The sequence below is a fragment of the Agelaius tricolor genome, unplaced genomic scaffold (genome assembly GCF_023055355.1).
Source record: "Agelaius tricolor isolate 1412-34295 unplaced genomic scaffold, bAgeTri1.0.p SCAF_8, whole genome shotgun sequence".
In the NCBI taxonomy this organism is placed as follows: Eukaryota; Metazoa; Chordata; class Aves; order Passeriformes; family Icteridae; genus Agelaius; species Agelaius tricolor.
The window spans coordinates 26,692,540-26,711,951 of NW_027269268.1; positions in this window are offsets into that span (position 1 = coordinate 26,692,540).

Below are 19,412 nucleotides of genomic sequence, written 5' to 3' on the forward strand. Positions count from 1 at the left end.
CCCTGGACATGATTCTATGACTTCCCTGGCCAGCCTGTGCCAGTGCTTGACAGCCCTTCCAGTGAAGAATTTTTTTCTAATATCCCGTCTAAACCTCCCATGGCACAACTTGAGACCATTTCCTTTTTTTCTGTAATAGAACAACATACTTTGCTCTCCTAGGCTTCTCACCTCCACCTCTCAACTCAGAACTCTCAGAGATAAACAGTTGATTTTCTTTTTTTAATATTTGAGATTTCCATATCAGAACATTTTTTATCAAGCCATATTTACACATAGCAGTAAGGAAGAATAGCCTTTCCAAGGTGGCAGAACTTCCTTATTAGTTTCTCTAGAGAAAACTTGAATAAACAGGCTGATGTTTTCTTTTCCTTCTTAGCTTCCAAGACAGTAGATTATTTTTGGTACAGTTAGTTTCTTAGATTTATGCCCACTATTTGTCATATAGAGGGCAGGGAAAAAGTGGATCAAGAATCACATGGATTTCTAGAGGTACAATGAGCATTCATATCCGACATCAAAGCATATTTTAATTGTGATACATACACATGGATTGTAAAGTCACATATTTCTGGAAGGTATATTTTTTAAAATAATGTTTTAATTGGATTTTTAGTTTTGAAGTTGGCTCAGTTTCTACTCAAATATTTACTGAGATGTTACAAAATTTTTAATTGTGACTTTAAAAAGTATCACAGGTGACCTCTGAACAAGGGGATTAACTAGGAAAAAAGCTGAGAAACGCCTTTCAGTTCAAGCCTCTGCTCTCTTCAGGCACTGTCTGTGTGAACCTCTTTAGAAAAGTATTGAAAGTCAGCAGATATCTGTCATTAGTTTCATACTCTCCTGCAGAGACACTCAGTGTTCTCTTTTCTTCTCTTGTAATCAATTAGGTTACTGTTAAATGACAGAAAATTCAAGAACTATGGTTAATGCTAATAATGAAATAAACTACCTGTCAACTCTGAAAGCAACATATAAATAATTTTGACTGCTTCAGGAAAAAAAGAAAGCCCCACAGAAACCTCAGACCACCCCCAAAAAAATTGTAAATATAAAACCCAAGCGCATTGAAAGGCCAGTTTTGGGTTTTAGCTGGGGCTGACTGGCAGCTTGAAATATGCAGCATTTCTCAAGATGACCAGGATCATATCAAATTTGATTGAATTTTATTGTAGAACATGGTTTCAGGAGCTTATGGAAGCCTCTCACTAGTATTCTGCCACTAAATTGAATGGCAACTTTGCTTTTATTCCCTTCTATACAATGAAAGAATTAACTTCACTCTGGTTACTGTCAAATCATTTCTATCAAGAAGAAGCATAGTCCTTTGGTAAAGGCCAAAGAAAAATATTTGGGGGAAGTGTTTGGAATGAATGGGATTTCACCAAGACTAAAGTATTAAAAAATTAGTATGAAGAAAGATTCATATGCAATTGTGAGATACTCTCTTACCATGTACTGTTTAAAATAAAATTAAATCCAACAGCTGGATCATTATAGACAGAGAATGGGACAGAAAGCCTATAAAAAGTGTGAACAAAAATTCTTGGATCATTTTTTGTTCCTAGAGACTGTTTAAATCCACTTACATTGAGGGTGGTCATGTTTGCCCTGGTGGGATGTCTTGGGAAGGAGTGAACCTTTTTTTTCTGCTCTCCTAGGCAGCCCCTGTGCTGACTCAGAAAGCTGTGCCATGCCACAGACAGCTCAGCTCTGTGCAATACAGTATTTAGCCAAAGGCCCACCTGGGCATCAGTCCCTCCATCAAGCTCCCCACCCTACAGTGCCAGAGCTCTTTCTAGGGCAGAGGTTTTTGGGTATTCATTTTACAGAGATAAGTGCACATTGCTCCACAGAGTAGGGTATTAGAATTATCTCTTCATTTTATTTCACTGTCAGTCCTACTCCATGATACTGCTAAGTCCCCAAGGACTCCTTTTATATGTTTGAGTGCTTTGATAATTCAGGCTTTTGAAGGGCTCTTTGCCATGAGTGTGTCTCTGCTGAGCTGGGAACAGAAATGTAGGACCAGCCTTGGCCATCTCTGATTGCAGCACAGTGAGAGCTTCTAGTCTGTCTGAGAACAAAGGATCACACACAGAGTAAAAGATTGCTAATTACAAAACTGGCCACATATGAAACTCTGTTCTTTCTAAGTTGGACCATCTTTGAGACTATCAAGTAATTGTTAATTTTTTTCAAGGGACTTTATCCTTAATTTTATCTGTATTTTATTTACTTGCATTTGAATCGTTTCTATCGTCCCCTAAAAGTGCCTGCTTTTTCAGTGAGGTCAGAATTCCTCATCTTACAGCTCTATATATGAAGATGAAGTTAGCAATTAAGACAGATGATTAAGGGCTAGGAAAAAGTGGTCCCACTGGAGCAAATGTTTCTTCATCTGACCACCTCCATGTCTTCCATAGTGTTATTTCTTATAATAAGGAAGTCAGGACCAGGGTGCTCAGTCTAAACACATTTTGGTGAGTCATTCTTTTCTCTGAGGAGGTGGCCTTGCCCAGTTCTGACTCACTGTAGCTGTAAATGGTGGGGCATGTATTTTTCAAAGGGCACATACTGAAACCTTCTTCAGAACAAGTTCATCTGCTTTTACTACTAATTTCTCTATAAAGTACATTTTGTTCTCTTGTAAACTCCGATTCCTGGCATTGGCAAGTTCTTAAAGGCTGGACTGGAGTCACAGAAATGTTAAAAGTGTACAGGTTTAAGTACCTTAAATAACACTTTACCTTAAATAACACTTTATCTTAAATAACACTTACTTATAAAATTCTTTTATGTATATAAAAATAGGTTTTACTGACTCAATTAAAACTATGAACTTGGATGTAGAGGAAAATCACATTTTTACCTATGATTAAGCCAGAAGTGTGCACTGTTAATGGTATTACACCATCAGAATTTAATGAAAACTCTTTAATTTGATGGATTAATCTTTTTTCAAACTTTTCCCATTCTAATTATATCATCATGTGAAATTGGGATAAACTTTTGCTGTCTTGATGCAGGCAGAACATATTTTAATATCTGAGGTGCTTTCTGTGTGACAAAATGACAATTTTTTGTCCCTGGAAAATGAGTGCCTCAGCTATAGAAGAAAATCTAAGAGTTAAAGGCACTGAATTATATACATAATGTCAGGTCACATAGATCACTATGTACCTTCTGTGTTTTTCTATGGCTATTTGACTAGTAAAGGAATAAAACAAACCAGGCTCTCCTTTTTCTGTGCTTTTAGTTTAGTAACTCATAACTGCTCAGAAATTTTTCCTTTGGTGTGGTGTACCCCTACCTTTACTCTAAACTCATGAGTGCTTTCTAGTGAGCAAATTCAACAACAACAAAAAAACCCAAAAAACTAAAGCAATGGCTGTTGTTTTAATTCTAAGAGAAAATGTTACAAGCCTCGGAAGAAAAGGAATGGTATTTTTGTTACCTTTCACACATAAAGCTTGTGCTGAGGATATTTTCAGACATAAGGCAGGTAAAGTTTGACTTGCAAATGGAGCATTAGGATCCACACTTCATTGCTTGGACTAACTCCAGTTCATAGAAGAATTGCATTATCATGTTAGTAGTATGTTGTAACTGGCTTTCCATGACACTTTTCATGGATAGATCATCTTTTTCCTTTTTTATGGATGGTGGCTTCAAAAGTAGAGGATTTTAGTCTACTCACCAGACCAGTTACAAGGCTCAAATTTTTGAAATACAAATTCAGTGCTTTGTATTCCACTCTGCTAGAGCTGTGGCATTCAAGCTGAGTGCTTGTGCTTTCAGATAGCACTGGAAAAGTCTGAATTGGTCATGAAGTAGAAATTTACACTTTATCAGCTGGTAAAGTGCTGCCTTTGTTCCTGAACAAGGTTAGCATATGTCTGTAATCACAGACACTGAATCTGAAGCATGAAGCACTGTGTGCCATAGAGATTGAACACTCAGGCAAATCAGACATTTCTGTGAGGCACAAACAAATTGTTTTCATAGGTTTTGCATGGCCACCTGCCCTAAACCACACAAAGAAGTTTGTAAAGTTAGTTGATAAAGTTTGCAGGAAAGAATTGCTAATCATTGCTTGCCCTCAGCAGAATGACACATGCTGTTGCAAAACAAAATTCAGACTGTGCCTAATACCACAAAGTTTGCAAAAAGCAAGCAGCTGTTTTCATTTTAAGCAATTTCCGTCATGATATATGAGTAAAAGATAGAATATTAATAAAGAAAAACACAACACGGTCATCACGACTGAGGTTCTACATGCTACAGCTGAAGATCTTCTTTACGTAGTTTCTGCACTGACTGCCCCATTTCTCTTTAAAAATGTGTGTATCTCTTTAGAAATATATCAGATGTTGATCTGGGATTTCTAGGGATGTAGGCCTGAATATGTTCTTCCAAAATATGATTGGATGCTTCAGTATATGTCCCTTAAAATTATTGCTGCAGTACATACAGTGAAGCTATCAACAAATGAGTATTTTCCCCAGAAAAATGCAGTAGGAATCAGAGAAAACTCCATACAACATGTTGTGAAAAGTCTCCATTCAGACTAGCAGCATTTAACATAGTATTTAGTGTAACCATTTTATTCTGTCAATCACATCCCAATACAGAGATAAGCTTTATTTTACTGGAGTTCTTGTTTTATTGCTATGAATTTATAGCTTAGCTCAAAAATAAAAAAATATTAAATCTGTATTTATCTACAAAGGCTATTATTATTACTAATTGTGTATATGTACTGCCTCTTATTTGTGATTCTCAGAGAATTATACAACAGTAGGTATTTTTATTAGAGCTGACTGGCAAGACATCAGGGATAATATTGACTTTGGAAGTCTTTAAAAGGCTAGTTTTGTCTATGTTAATTTTGAAAAAAAGAGTTTTGACACATTTAGAATAATAAGTTTGGTTTGATTTTTGTGGTGTTGTTTGGAATCATATATCTATTTCAATTTATTTCTTACCTTCTATTAAAAAACTCCAAGAGCAAAAATGCTGGAGCAGAAATGTGGGGGTTATTCTCTTTAAATAAAATTGTCCTGTGTAGAATTTTGAAAATGTTTAAGGGCTTCTTCCAAACTTGAAATATCACCATATTTTGTTAGGCAGAGTTCTGTTTTCCATCCAGGTCTAGTCTTTACTTGCAATTGCTGTCTTCTTCCAATAGCTGCTGAGCAAGGTAACTTTGGAAAGGATCTGCCCAGCATGACCACACATGCTGGTAAAGCAGGACACCCCTTGACCTCAAAGCCACTTCCCTGTGTGCCAGATTTGGCTATGGGGGTCAGGTCAGCTTAGCCCATATTCTCTTCTAGTGCACACACCTCCTATTTCTTAAGAGCTGAAATCAAAGACCTGGAGGTGTGGCTGTCCACCCACCAACCTGTTAGTGTCTGTCATAAATCAGTAACATGAAATTATCTCTTTCTCAAAAGGCAACCAGCAGGTATTAACACCTACAAATTACTAGGCAAAGCCACAGACTGTTTTTTTAATAAATACCAAGCAGGCATCAAACTGCTCTGAGGTTGTTGGGCTAATTTTTTGAGGTAAGTATATAATGTATGTTGTACTGTAAAAATGACATTTACACTGTCATAAATAGGGTTTTCTTCCTTACTGTGTATAGAGTGTGTATATAATGAATGTACAAAGGTATATGCCTCCCAAAACAGAGGAAATCAGGCAAGAACACCTGATTCTCAAACACAAAAAGAAACCCTGCAGGGCAGGAAAGCAAGAACAGGCAGCCTGGGATGAACAAGGGAGATTGAGGAGCCAGGGATAAGGTTAGGAAAAATGAAACCCTGAGCAGGCTCCCTCAGAGGTCAGTATTGGGACTGGCACTGTTTAACATCCTCACATGGAATGTGAGACTGAGCACAGCCTCAGCAAGTTTGCTGATGCCACCAAGCTGTGTGCTATAGCTGACATGCTGGAGGGAAGGGATGCTATCCAGAGGAACCTTGACAGGCTTAAGAAACAGATCCATGCAAACCTCAGGAAGTTCAATAAGGCCAAATGCAAAGTACTGCACTTGAGGTGGGGCAATCCCAAACACAAGTACAGGCTGGATGGAGAATGGATTTAGAGCAGCCCTGAGAAAATGGACTTGAGGGCGTTGGTGGATCAGAGGTTGGACATAAGCCAGCAAATGTGCTCTTACTGCCCAAAAAGCCAACTATATCCTAGGCTGCATCCAAAGCAGTGCTGCCAGCTGGGTGAGGGAGGGGATTCTGCCCCACTGCTCTGCTCTCATGAGACCCCACCTGCAATGCGGAGTCCAGAGGTCCCCAACAAAAGAAGAATGTGGACCTCCTGGAGTGAGTCCAGAAAAAGTCCATTAAGATGATCAGAGGGCTGGAGCACCTCTCTTGTGAAGACTGGAGGAGAGATGAGAGCCAGGGTTGTTCAGCCTGGAGAAAAGAGGCAGCCTTCCAGTATCTAAAGGGGACCTACAGCAGAGCTGTATAGAGTGCGTATATAGTGATAGGACAAGGGAAAATGTCTTTAAACTGACAGAGGGTAGGTTTGGACTAGATATTAGGAAGAAATTCTTTACTGTAAGGGAGGTGAGGCGCTTCTCTCTGAACAGGTTGCCCAGAGAATTTGTGTCAGTCCCATCCTTGACAATGTTGAAGGCCAGGTTGGACAGGGCTTTGAGCAACTTGGTCTAGTGAAAGGTGTCCCTACTCATGGCAGGGAGATTGGAACTAAAGGATCTTTATGGACCCTTTCAGCTGAAACCATTCTGTGAGTCCACAATTCTATGAAAAGTATTTAGTGTTGGTAAAGAGTAAAAGAAAGAATGTCAGCCCCTCTGAACAGCGTGCAGCAGACTGGGCCTCAGTCCTCCCTTCTGCCATGTATGTTCCATGTCTCCCTGGGTACATGTCAATAGTCAAATGTAACCCTATCCCTATGTGTGCCAGAAACAAAACGTAGCTGCCATTTACCAGGGTAACATCATAATCTTGTGCCTCAACTGCACCATGTGAAATGGGTGTTCTGAGTTTTCCTTTTCCCTGCCAATTTTCTCATCTTGTCTGTTTAGCCCTTAAGTTCATTGCTTTCTGAAACAAAGATGATGTTTTGTTATGTGAATATTTGTACTGCACAGCAGGGACATGCATCTGAGTTGGAGCTGAAGAAATAAATAGCGTAATATAAATAAAATCCAGCATCAGCTGATGCATCAAAGGCAGATAAATAACATGAACAAAAGACAAACATGTACACTTGGAAACAGTGCCTTAGATCAACCTTTTGCTGTAGACTTTTTTTTTTTTTTGTGATACAGAACCATTTCTTTATTACCTTTTAGAGTGGGCAATGAGTTTTCAGCTTGGTTTCTGTACTGTTCAGAGATTAATGAGGGATTCCACCCTTGCATGAATATTTTTACTTTGTTGGGTTAAACTTTTGTTTGCCTGATCAGTTCAACTGACCAAAGTAAATCAGCTAGTCTGAGAATGCACTCATAGCAAAGCATCTTTATATGGTTTCTCTCATAAAAGTTTAATGCAGTGTATAATTAGAAAAGGTTGAGTGCTTCCATTAATTCTGCAGTGTTTTCCCACTCGTTTATTCTGATAAGCCCAATATTTTGCTGACAGGATGAATATAGGCTCAGTTAAAGATGTATGCAAATGCATATTTATCATTGTACCCCAAAAGTAATATCCCACAGGAAGGGAAACAAAGCAGGAGTTTTCATGAGGTTCAGATGACATTTGCTGTCCTCTCAGAGCTTTAGGGATGATGGAGAGCTCTGTGGGAACATTAAAGCCTGGGAATCCCAGTTATGTGGTTAATGGAGTTGAGTGATGTGCAGAGCAGTAAGATCTCCCCAAGGAATTGGTGCCTCTCTGTTTCTGCTGCAGATCTCTTCCCCTAAGAGCACAGCCTGGGCAGAAGCCATGATGTTGCCATAGTTGTGTAGCAGCAGCAGTAGGACAAAATTTGTAAGAGCTAATCCTACTTGAAGCATCATTAATTCCTAATAGGGCTTGTGGAGAATAATATTGTAGAGATCCTCTCCTGCTTGAAATCCCATGCAGTCTAATCCCTCAGTGTACTTACAACAGTAGCGATGGAAAACTATGCATGGATCTGGTTTTTTGTCTTCTACTTTGCTCTCTGTTGATCTCTTTTTATTGAAACGTTGGCTAAAATTAGGCTTTTGCAGGAATTTTCAAAATTATTTATCCTTAGGATTATGACTTCAGGATCCTGAATATTATGTATTATCTCCTGCACTTTGTGATTATAAAATTTTTCTGATAAATGTTTGAGAATAAATTTTTACCAAAATAATTTTAATACAGTTTCCAAACAGCACTGTCATGTTCAGAAAAAAGCTAATGTAGTGCAGTCTGTAAATGTGTCTGTCTTACAACACTCCCACCTTCCTTTTTTATTGCCAATTTCAATGCAAGATTTCACTAGAATGCATACGCTTCCATATTTTAGTACACAAAAATACAGTGTGTCTTTAACACAGACACCTTTGATCATCTCAGGGAGATGATTTCATAGTTGCTCTTGGGTGGCCTCATAATGTTTGTGTGTGTGAATTCTTGACTCTTCTGAACACAAGAGAAGAGAAGAATTTTACCTCTCCTTAAAATGCTTCAGAGTCCTTGGCAAAATAACACTTGAGTGATTCCTGAGCTGGTAAATTGGCTGTTGCTGCAGTTCCTGGCAAGGTCAGTACTGCAGTGTGTTGTAGGTAATGGAAGGCAGCTCTTACAGTGACTGTGTCTCCTCCTCCCTTAGAACTATTCCTCTCTTCTGTGCTTGTACATGGGGGTAGAGGTGTGTACACGCACTTGCATGGGGAGATTTTCCTCCTTAGTTTCAGTTAGCCATCACTGGACTATGAATGTGTAGTAGTTAAAAGGCTTCATACCTTTAATAAAAATTCCTAATAAGCAGCCATTAAACATATGGTCAAATTATTTCTGTGCTCCTTAGTGCTTTCAAAGATGCCTGTCCTGCTCTCTCTCCTATGCAACTCTCTGCACATACAGAGGGACAAAAGTTATGCAATTGAACTTATCTTTCTTTAAAAATACTTCCAATTTTTGCCAGAAACAATAACTATATTGCAATATCACTGCAACAATATAATCCTATTCCTTAGACATGCACCCAGGGAAAGAAGGAGCAAGGCAAAATAGTCAATTGTATTCCTAAGAAAAAAGTTAGCAACATTAGCTAGAAAAAGCAGAACATTAACCCACAACCGGATGTCCCAACAGCAAGCTATTCCTGTGGATCAGGTTTGTGAGCTTATTCCAGTGCTTTCCATTTGCTGCAGAGCATCCAGCCTATAGGCTATAATAAACTCTGCCATGATGGCACTGATATTCTTCAGGGATCTCAGGAATGGATTTGGCTCCACTGCTTGTTGGCCTTTTGTACTCTGTCAAAAAGATTTTTTCCATTGTCTGTTTACGAAAACAGTCATGTCTTTCCGTAGACAGCTGTACTGGGTCCAAAGGAGTGGCAACAGATGCCTCATCATCCACTCCAATTAAAGAATTTTTATAGGCAAGGAAATCCTGCCATGGTGCCTGAGTCACCAAGCTAACATAAGAGACCAGAAACTTTTTCCCATTGCATGCTGAATAAATACGTCCTTATATAATTAAGTTTTTATCACTTTTTCTGTTATTAGGAATGTGGAAAATTTTTGTAGACCTAATTTTTTGGTAAGACTTCATGTTCCTAGTTGCATGGTAATGTGAGTCTTTTACTAAAATTTTGGATAGAACTTGGAGATACAATACTCCTGTGCTTTTTCAACAATTTAACTGAAGCAAATTTTTTGCCACAGGTTCCAGAAGTTTGTTTCTTTTTTCTTTTGTTTTTTCTCAATGGTCTTCACTGTGGGCTGCAGAGGAATGCCAGCTCAGGCACCTGGAGCACCTCCTCCCCCTCCTTCTTCACTAACCTTGTTGTTTGCAGAGTTGTTCTCACATGGTCTCACTCTGCTCTTCTCTGTCTGGAAGATTACAGCTGCAACATAACCTTTGTTTTGATTGAGTCTTAAATATGCTATCACAGGGGCATTACCACCATTTCCAATTCGCCCAGTTTTGGCCAGTGGCATGTCTGTCTTTGGAACCATGAGGGACTGGCTCTTCCAGACATGGTGGAAGCTTCCAGCAGCTTCTCACAGAAGCCACCTCTGTGCCTCCCCTCAGCCCCCCGTTACCAAAAACTAGGCTATGCTGATCCAATTAAAAAAAATTAGAAAGGGACACAAAGTAAAAAAAACCCTAGATTCTTAAAGCTGTATTTACCATGATTATCAAGAAAAACTTAAAAATCTGTCCCATGCTTGGTTATACAATGCTGTTCAAGAATGGCTATTTCTGAGAAACTCTATATGTGGGTATCCTCGTTCCATAATTAGCATGACTCTCATTTTTGGTTGAACTCCTTTTCAAAGTGCATTAAGTTGAGCAAGAGCATATCCGTTTTGTAAAGGAACTGAAATGTAAAATCAGCCTCCTGAAAAATGCCTTCCTGTTTTAGTGTAGTAAGTTTACAGGGTGCTTGAAGATGGGAAAGATCATACCAAGCCCACTGTGAGCCCAAAGTGATGATATTATTATCATGGTTGCCCTATCAAGCTAGTAATGAACTACATAGTTATTTTTTATGATAAAAATCTACAAATATGCAGCATGGACCATAAAGTTCAGTTGAGAAATGCTTTAAACTGAGACATGTAGTGAGTCACCAACAGGGAAAGGGAAGAATTCTACCCCTTGCTGTTGAAGGGGCTGTATAGTGGGTTGACCCTACCTGGATGCCAGGTGCCCATCAAAATGGCTCTGTCACTCCCCTCCTCAGCTGGACAGGGAACAGAAAATATAATCAAAGTCTCTTGGGTCAAGATAAGGAAAGGGAGACATCTCAGCAATTACCATCTGGGTCAAAGCAGACTCAGATGGGGGAAATTAATTTACTTTATTGGCAATCAAATCATAGTAGAGTCATAAGAAATCTTCAAAAACCTTGCTGCCACTCATCCTTGCATGCAAGGCTCAGCTTCACTTCCAATTTTCTCTACCTCCACCTTACCAGCAGTGCAGATGGCGGGGGAGTGGGGACTGTGATTAGTTCATTACACATTGTCTCTGCTACTCCTGCCAGGAGCCAACAGTCTCTCCATGGCATCACAGTCTCTTTTGGGCATCCACCTGCTCCAGCATGGGGTTCTCCATGGAGGGAGCTGCCTCACCATGGGCTGCAAGAGAATCTTTGCTCTGGCACCTGGAGCACCTCCTCTCCCTCCTTTTCCACTGACCTCAGTGTCTGCAGGGCTCTTGCTCTCACATATTCTCTGTCCCCTCTCTGGCTAAAATTGCACAGTAACTTTCCCCCTTAAATTTGTTGTCTCAGAGGCATTACTGCCATCACCAATGGACCTGACCCTGGCCAGCAGCAGGCCCATCTTGGAGTTGGCTGGCCTTGGTTCTATGGGACACAGGAGATGCTTCCAGCAGTTTCTTGCAGAAAGCCATCCCTGTAGCCCCCCTGCTATCAAAATCTTGCCACGTAATCCAATACATGCTGTCAAGCATAGAACATGATACCTTGTCTAGCAAACAGGTCTTTTTCCACTCCAAGGGAATCAAACAGTGCTTATTTCAACAAAGAGGAAATGGTTAACTGATAAGGTGGAAAAAATATGACTTATGACCACTGGCTGGATTTTATATGGGAGGTGGCTTATAGAGCCTATCATTCTCCAGCATGATAAGACATTTCTTAATGATTGTTACCCGAGATGTCTGTGTCTCTAAATGAGGGAACCATTTGCAAGAAAAATCTGCAAACTATTCAACTGTACAATGAAAAAAGAGGTGTAGGTAGAAAGATGATTTTATGTGCATCTTTAACTTGCTTTGTGCTAAGAGTAATTTTGAAGTAGCTGTGTAGTGAGGAGACATTCCACGCCCAGCACTGTGGTGCCTCTAAAGCCATCACACCTATAGGCCAGGGCATCAGAGGTGTTGGAGCAAGTGCCTGTGTGTTCTGCAGTTTATCCAAAGGGCAGCAGGTTGAGAGCATGGGTTACTGGTGTCTAGAGAAGAAGGGTTTTCTGGTGATGGGTTAGAGTTGATGGCAGAACTCACTGACAATCAGAAAAATACTGGAGAGCACTTTTGGACCCTTGCTGGCCCAAGGGGAATTCATTAGTCAGCAACTGCTGTCAGCTGGCACAAGTTGCAATTTCAGCACCTCCGGTTTGCCAGAGCTGTAAAAAATATAAGTATCACAAGGCACAAAATACAGTCTCCACACCCCAGCATGCAGGCCTCACAAGAATGGTTGTAGGGAAACACTTAACCCCCAACACACACAACAGAGATATGTAAAGCACTGGGAGACATTCAGTCAACCTCAGTGACTTTATCAAGCCTTTGGAGATTGTGGTGGTTTTCATGGGTTGGAGCAATTTTCCACGGAAGTGTTGAAAATAATCAGTGAAACTTTTGAGGAAATAACACAGTGAAAAAACTCTGAAAAACACTGACCCTTAAATTGTGGGATTCTGTACTTCCTCTTAATGCATGAAACAGAGAAGGAGTAAACATTGCTTAGAAGTGAGGAGTTTCATACAGAAGAAGATTTTATTTTTGTATCAGTTTGTTCCTCTTTAGCATATTTGAATTGTTTACCTTTTGCTACTTTCTTTCTGTTGCCTGGAAACATTTAGTGAGCTGTTAGTGCCAAAGCATTAGCTGACTTAAGATTCAACTTGAATGAGCTCTAACACAAAAGCTTATCATCTGTGTTTTCAAAATATCCCAGCAATACCGAATTAAAGGGATTTTTGAGCAACTAGAAATTAATTTTATCAAGATAACAGCATTGAATATACTTTTACAGTAATATCAACTTCTTGTTCTTGACCTTGTATGCCTTCCTGAACCAAAATCTCTCACCAAAAGCATTATTCCTTTCTCTGAGAACCAGACAGATGATGTTGCATGCATTACAAGTCACTAATGCAGTACAATTATTTTTTTAAATTGATCTTTCAACTTTCAAATTTCTTTCCTGATTTTAATTTTAGAAAGCTGAGAAATCTGCTATGTGATGCCAGCACTTTGACTCTGCAAGGTTGTGAACACCTCCCTGAGTTATGCTGTTAACTCCCATTGGGGTTTATGAAAGTGTTTGACCAGCACTGGCATTTCTACTATACTTATACTATAAGAAGTACAGCAGGCCATGGTGCACCTTCACACTGAAATCACCCAGTGTGAACTTTCACCATGTTGGGCACATATGCAAAGAGTTCATGTCTGGCATTCTAGAGTAAATATTGCAGCAGCTCTTATAAATGCCTGGTTCAACATGTGGGACTCTCCAAGAGGTATTCCTAAGCCAAAGCATGATAACTGAAATGACTTGAATATATGACATTATTTCCGGGATAATTCATGTTAGTGATCAGTATCAGTTAATACCTAACTGTAAATGTTTCTTTTACTTATGGGACTGTTTGAAACATATTGATATCTCACCTCAGAAAACACACTACTGCTCAGAGGTGAAAGAATATGAAAATGTTCACCATATCACAGAATCCACACTATTTAGTTTTAAGTAGTTTTATTTTAGAATATTTAGTGCTTAATGTCACAACTATATTGCAACTCATAAACCTTTGCTACTTCTTCTCTAATGGTATTTCCCTAACTAAACGAGCTACCAGAAGGAGCTTCCCGAAGTTCAAGTTTAACAAGTAGGATATCCAACAGTTTTTTTTGATACGTGTTAATTGGTTGAGATGGAAAGCAGTGCTGAGAACTGACACCTCATTTTAAACACAGTTGCATGTGCATTTCATGTCTCAGTTCATCTGAGACTCCATTCCCCTCCATTCTGAGTATGATCATATACATAGACTGTACCTGGTTTTGAATTTACAAGAAAATCTTGGAAAAAACAGAAAGGCCACATGCACTAATGAGGAACAAAGAGGCAATAGCAGGAAAAAGACTGATGGCAAATACTGGGAAAGTGCCTGCATCCTGCACAATGGTACTATTCATATTTACAAATCATGTGCTCATGTGTTTTCCTGGATCTGGGCCCAACTGCACAACTGGATTTCTTTCAAACCACAAGTAAGTGCAGGAGAAAGCAGAATACAAGCATAGATTTTTTTGGTGGAGGGTGTAGTTCAGGCCCACAAAGAGAAAGTCATGGACTGTAAAGGAAAGCTGCAAAAGACATGGAAAAAGAAGAGAGCAGAATGCCACATTGCACAGTAGTAATTTTGTGTTAGTATTTAAAACTGAATATGCTTATTTGGGGAGTTTGAAGGTTCGTTTCCCACCTTCTGTTAATCTTTGGTTGTATTTTAAGAGAATGGGACTGGATGTGGACTAAAGTCCTTCTGAGGTAAAGAGCAAGGCTGTACTTTGGTCTCTGAGAAGGATGCCTACTGTTTCAGTGCAGAGTAAGGTTTTGAAAGCTTTTGTAAGAGTGCATTATGAAACCCTGAATTGGTATTGGATGGTGACTGTGAAACATATCAAGGGTGTGGGGTAAGGTAACAGATTACTGAATATCCTTAGTGCTGTGCAGTGCAGAGCTGAAGTGCACAAGGTGACAGTAGATCTCCTTCAGATCTGAACAGTGTTAATATGCAGAAGGCAGAATACAGCCTGTTCATCTGCTGGATCAGAGATCCTGCTACCTTGCCTAATCTGCTCTTTTGTCAGATAGCCAGCTGGCAGTCTAAACTCTGAACCATATATATTCTTATTTTTAGTTTTTGTGCGTTGCATATAAAGGTATGAGAGGTATGGAAATAAAACTGCAGCTTGGTCAGCTTCATTTTGAAGTAGATCATTTGGGTGGAAAATGAGTGGCTATTCTACAGGCTGTGTATTTCCCTCTGCACAGATATGCACAGAAATAGCAAAAGTTTGTATTAATTGATGATGATACATTAATGTCATCTAAAGATGTGGTGATACACAAAGATAATTGGATTAATGAGTAAAATACAGAATTTAAGCCCTAAGATCTAACAGATGTGACACAGTGCCTTATCTAATGAGTGTAAGTGGAATCTCTCATGAGATTGGAGAACATGGTACTTTGTACTGCATAATCTTCCATTCCCATCCCAACCACACAGCCATAATCATAAGTCATTCATGACAAAATCAATGATCTTAGTTTTTCTGACAGCTTCTGTTCACTGTTCCTAGGAACTGGTTTTTATCTTTTCTCAAGAGGGTATTTAGAATTTAAGCTCCCTCTCTCTACTTGTTTATGCACAGTGCTGTTCATCTGCCAAATGACCACGGTGCCAAGTTCCAGCTTGGCATTTGTGGAGCATTTTCCTTTCAGCCCCTTGAGAATGCATGCTTTGGCCTTTCCAAAGCCAGGAAACTGTCAACACTTATGAAGTGGCATGGCCTAGGGTGAAGTGGACAGAAAAGTTACCAGCCTCTGTCTCACTATTTTGTGCCTACAATGTGACACAAACTACAGGTTATTGATGATAGCTTTTGAAAGAAAAAATATGAGGGGAGACTTCTCTTTTATGATTCTGTGTTTCAATAAAATTTCTCTAATTGCATGGGTAGAACAATAAAGTTTTGTAGTACATATTATATCTTATAGCAGACTGTTACAAGAAAAGAAAAAATGTGCATCAGCAGGCCAGGCTTGTGAAAGATTGTGTAATTTTGCTCCAGTAAAATTGGCTTTTTACAATCCATTATATGGTAACTCAATATAAAGTCAACAGACCTCATTTACCAAATGGGAGTCCTTACTGTAGTCACTTTCCAAACAAGGTACCTGATCAAAAGCATTTGCTATCAATTCTGCCTACTGACAGCTTCTTAAAACCTTTCATTGTGTTACCTGGAGGCAAGCTGAGGACAACCAGCATCACTGAGAAAATATTGATTTTTCTAGGATATCCTGTCTTTGTTCTGCAAATAGTGAATAGATACAGAATAGAGTTTATGCTATGGTGAGAAGAAAATGTTGTGATTAGGTCTGGAATCTGTGTTCTCTTAACCTTTCAGTACTCAATTTTTGCAGATTAAAAGAAAAAATATAGAACACTCTGTTAAAACACAGCAATAGGTCATGTTGTACTTTGTTAATCTGGCCAGCATTCTTCCATTACAGAATGAGAAGATGAATAAACACACAGGTCTTAGCCAGACAAAGGCTTTAAATCCATCTTTATGTGCCTAGCTTTTGCACATCCTCCTTTGGAACAGAATAGTCAGTCTGTTAGGTCTCTGAGCACCAGCTTTTTACATGTGTGCTGCCAAGTGAATCTCATGCCTTCTTGTAAATTAGTAACAGGGCAAGAAGAACCACAGCAAACATCTATTAGGATTAGACAACCTTGAAGCTGCTCAATAAGAAGTGAAAACTGGTTGGTCAGAGCTAGAATAGGTAGGACAGGGAGCTGTTGCTGAGCTGCCAAAGTGTGACATACTTCTTTAGAGTACAGAGGATAGGGACAGGGAGTTGATTTTGCTGGAGGTGTTTTCCAGTAATAAGTGTGGGACGGTCATCTTAACTCCATGTCTATTGGACTCTCCTAGACTGCCTCCAGATCACTCCCACCCACCTGTTCTTGTCTGCACCAGGTTTGTACAGATGCACAGCACCACAGCCCTTGTCCACTTGAATGCTGGCAGGCCTCTGGGAGAGTCTTTACCTGGTGCAGTACAAAGGTAAACTCACACCTGCCAGTACAGCTCTTTCCACATGCATTCACAGGGTCTTCAGCAGTTGCTGCACTGAAGAGTCCATGTTTAATCCCCCTTGAAAAACAACTCTAATGTAGTTCTACAGCAAATAAAGAAGGTGTGGGTACTTTGGTCACAGTATCAAGACAGAAGGAAAGAATAGGGTTCTCATGCAAGGGTCTTACTCCACCGTCACAGCACAGAGTCTTCAGTGATGCTCCCAGTGCCCATCTCTAGTCAAGAAAAGGGCTTGAGTCTCAGATGCAGCACAATCACCTAAGCAGTCTGGGAATTGCATCTGGCAATACTGTCCATAGTCTCCTGGATGCTGCTAATTCACACGATGTATAACAACATTTGCCTCCTTACAATATTGTGGATTAACTACCCTAAGAAGTGTCTGTAGCTACTGTGTGACAACTTCCATGCTGCAGTGACCTCCTCTCTTGGGTGATATTTTAGCTCCTGCATCAACTTTACAATGTCCCCAATAATTTCCTACAGTTTTGGTTGGGTTTTTTTCCCCACTGGAAAACATGTGACATATTTAGTCCCTCAGATGCTCTCATTCCATGCTTCCCTGCTGAGAAGAGATGGATTTTTTCTGGAATTTTTATTCCAGAATTGGTGTAGAGTAGGAACCTAGTTCTCAGTGTATCATATAACATTTGGCTAATGCTCTGGGGCTATTTCTGGTAACTGCAACAGGAGTTACAGGGCTGGGCTGGCTAGGTCTATTATATGTTCTAATGAAATAGTTAGTAGTCTGATGCAGTCTACAGGAATAACAGAGATTTGGATCCTTTCACCTCATTTGGGGCGCATACATTAAAGAATGAACTCTGTGCTTAAGAGAGATTACACAGGGATTATGAAATGTAGAAATGGTAGTTGCAAAAAGCAGTATTATTCAGCAGCAGATTACTGTCATTTTACTGTATGCTTATGAAAACTGGAGTTTCTAGCTAAACCCAGACTTCATTAGTGTGTAAATATTAGCCTATGTAGAAATACAGCATTTCAGTTTAGAAAAAGTGGAAAAGCATTTATCAACTCATTTGAAATTTATATAATTTACACAGTGTCCTGAAGCTGTCTGCACTCTCTTCAGAAATACCAGACTTAGAGAGGCCCTTGCACTTGGCCAGCTATCCAATGAATAAGACAAACCAATAAAGGTAGTGGATAACTGATGTATGGATGGTCAAAATGTGCTATTCCATCCATGAGAGGAAAAGAAATGTGTTAAGGCAGAGGTATATCATATATGACTTTTTTCAAATGAGCTCACATAAGAACAAAACATGCCCATAGACTCACAAATGAATGATGACATTTATTCCACTTGTGGCTTGGGAATTATGGATTTACCTGTTCTCTTGATGCTGTTTGGCAAAAAATCTGCTGCAGTCTATTGATTAGTTTATCCAGCACCAACTTGGGAGTAATTAATTGTATGTCTGCATAATTCAAATTGAATTATACAGATAGGTGTGAGAGATCCTGCCCCAAAACAGGCAACTGAAAAAAAACACTAGAATCCTCTGCTTTATTTTAAAATGTGAAGAATTTTAGGGCAAACAAAACAAAATCCAAGGAGTAAAACAAAACATAAAGTAAGGTTTTGGACTGGAAAAATGAAACAAGATCAATCTTCAATGGAATATTGATTTCTTTTTTGATCTCACAAAAGGAGATCACACAGGGTAGAGAATATTTAACCAAGAAGACAGCAGAAAAAAATGCACTTCCACTAAAGCCATAAAGAAGCTGCAGTCACCTAGACAGAACCATAAAAAGCACTGAAAATAGTTTCCCTGATAAAAGGCATTCTAAGAAAAGGACTGGGAAATATGTTTCATAGTTCTGTGATAATTTATGTTGATATTGGGAGTGAAAATATCATTGTTTTTAGGAATCTTCTTTTTCTTCACTTGAGTATGTTTACAGTAAAACAAGTCAGAATTTAATATACTTTGAAGATAAATCACTTCTGGATGTTTTCAGTAAAGTAAATCACCTCTGGATGTTTTTAGAGCAAAAAAAAAAATTCCATCTTAATCTTCTTAAATTTCTCTCTATTTTTTACTGCCTTTTCCTGAGGCTGCTTACTCTGTACATATTAGAGAGAAGGATAACAAAGCATTTTAAATAGGCAAGATCTGTGTGTGTCTCCTTAGAAGGGAGCTTCTTTTTCTGGCTGGTATTTTTTTTTAAATTCTGTTTTCTGACTAAGGTAGTGTTCACCAGGAGGAAGGAGTTAAACAATACCCAAGCAACTCAGGAGCTGTCTGTCAATCAGGGCTAATGGGCTAATCTTGAGGCAGAAACAATAAGAGGCTTCAGAAAGAGGGAAGTATTTCTGGCATTTATTTAACTTCTCTGTATTTACCAATGGAGAATGACTGGACCTGAATTGTTAATAAATACAAATGGTTAATTGTGTGGTAAAATCAAAACTTGTACAAAAGAAGGCAAATATGTTTCAGAAGGTCCAGCTTCTGCATCTTCAACATGAGATCTCAAGCTCTGTGGCTCCACAACAGGACAGGGTGGTAGTTTGTGAGTGGCATTTGACACATAACTAAATAGTCCTGTTAATAATTTTTAAATGGCAGA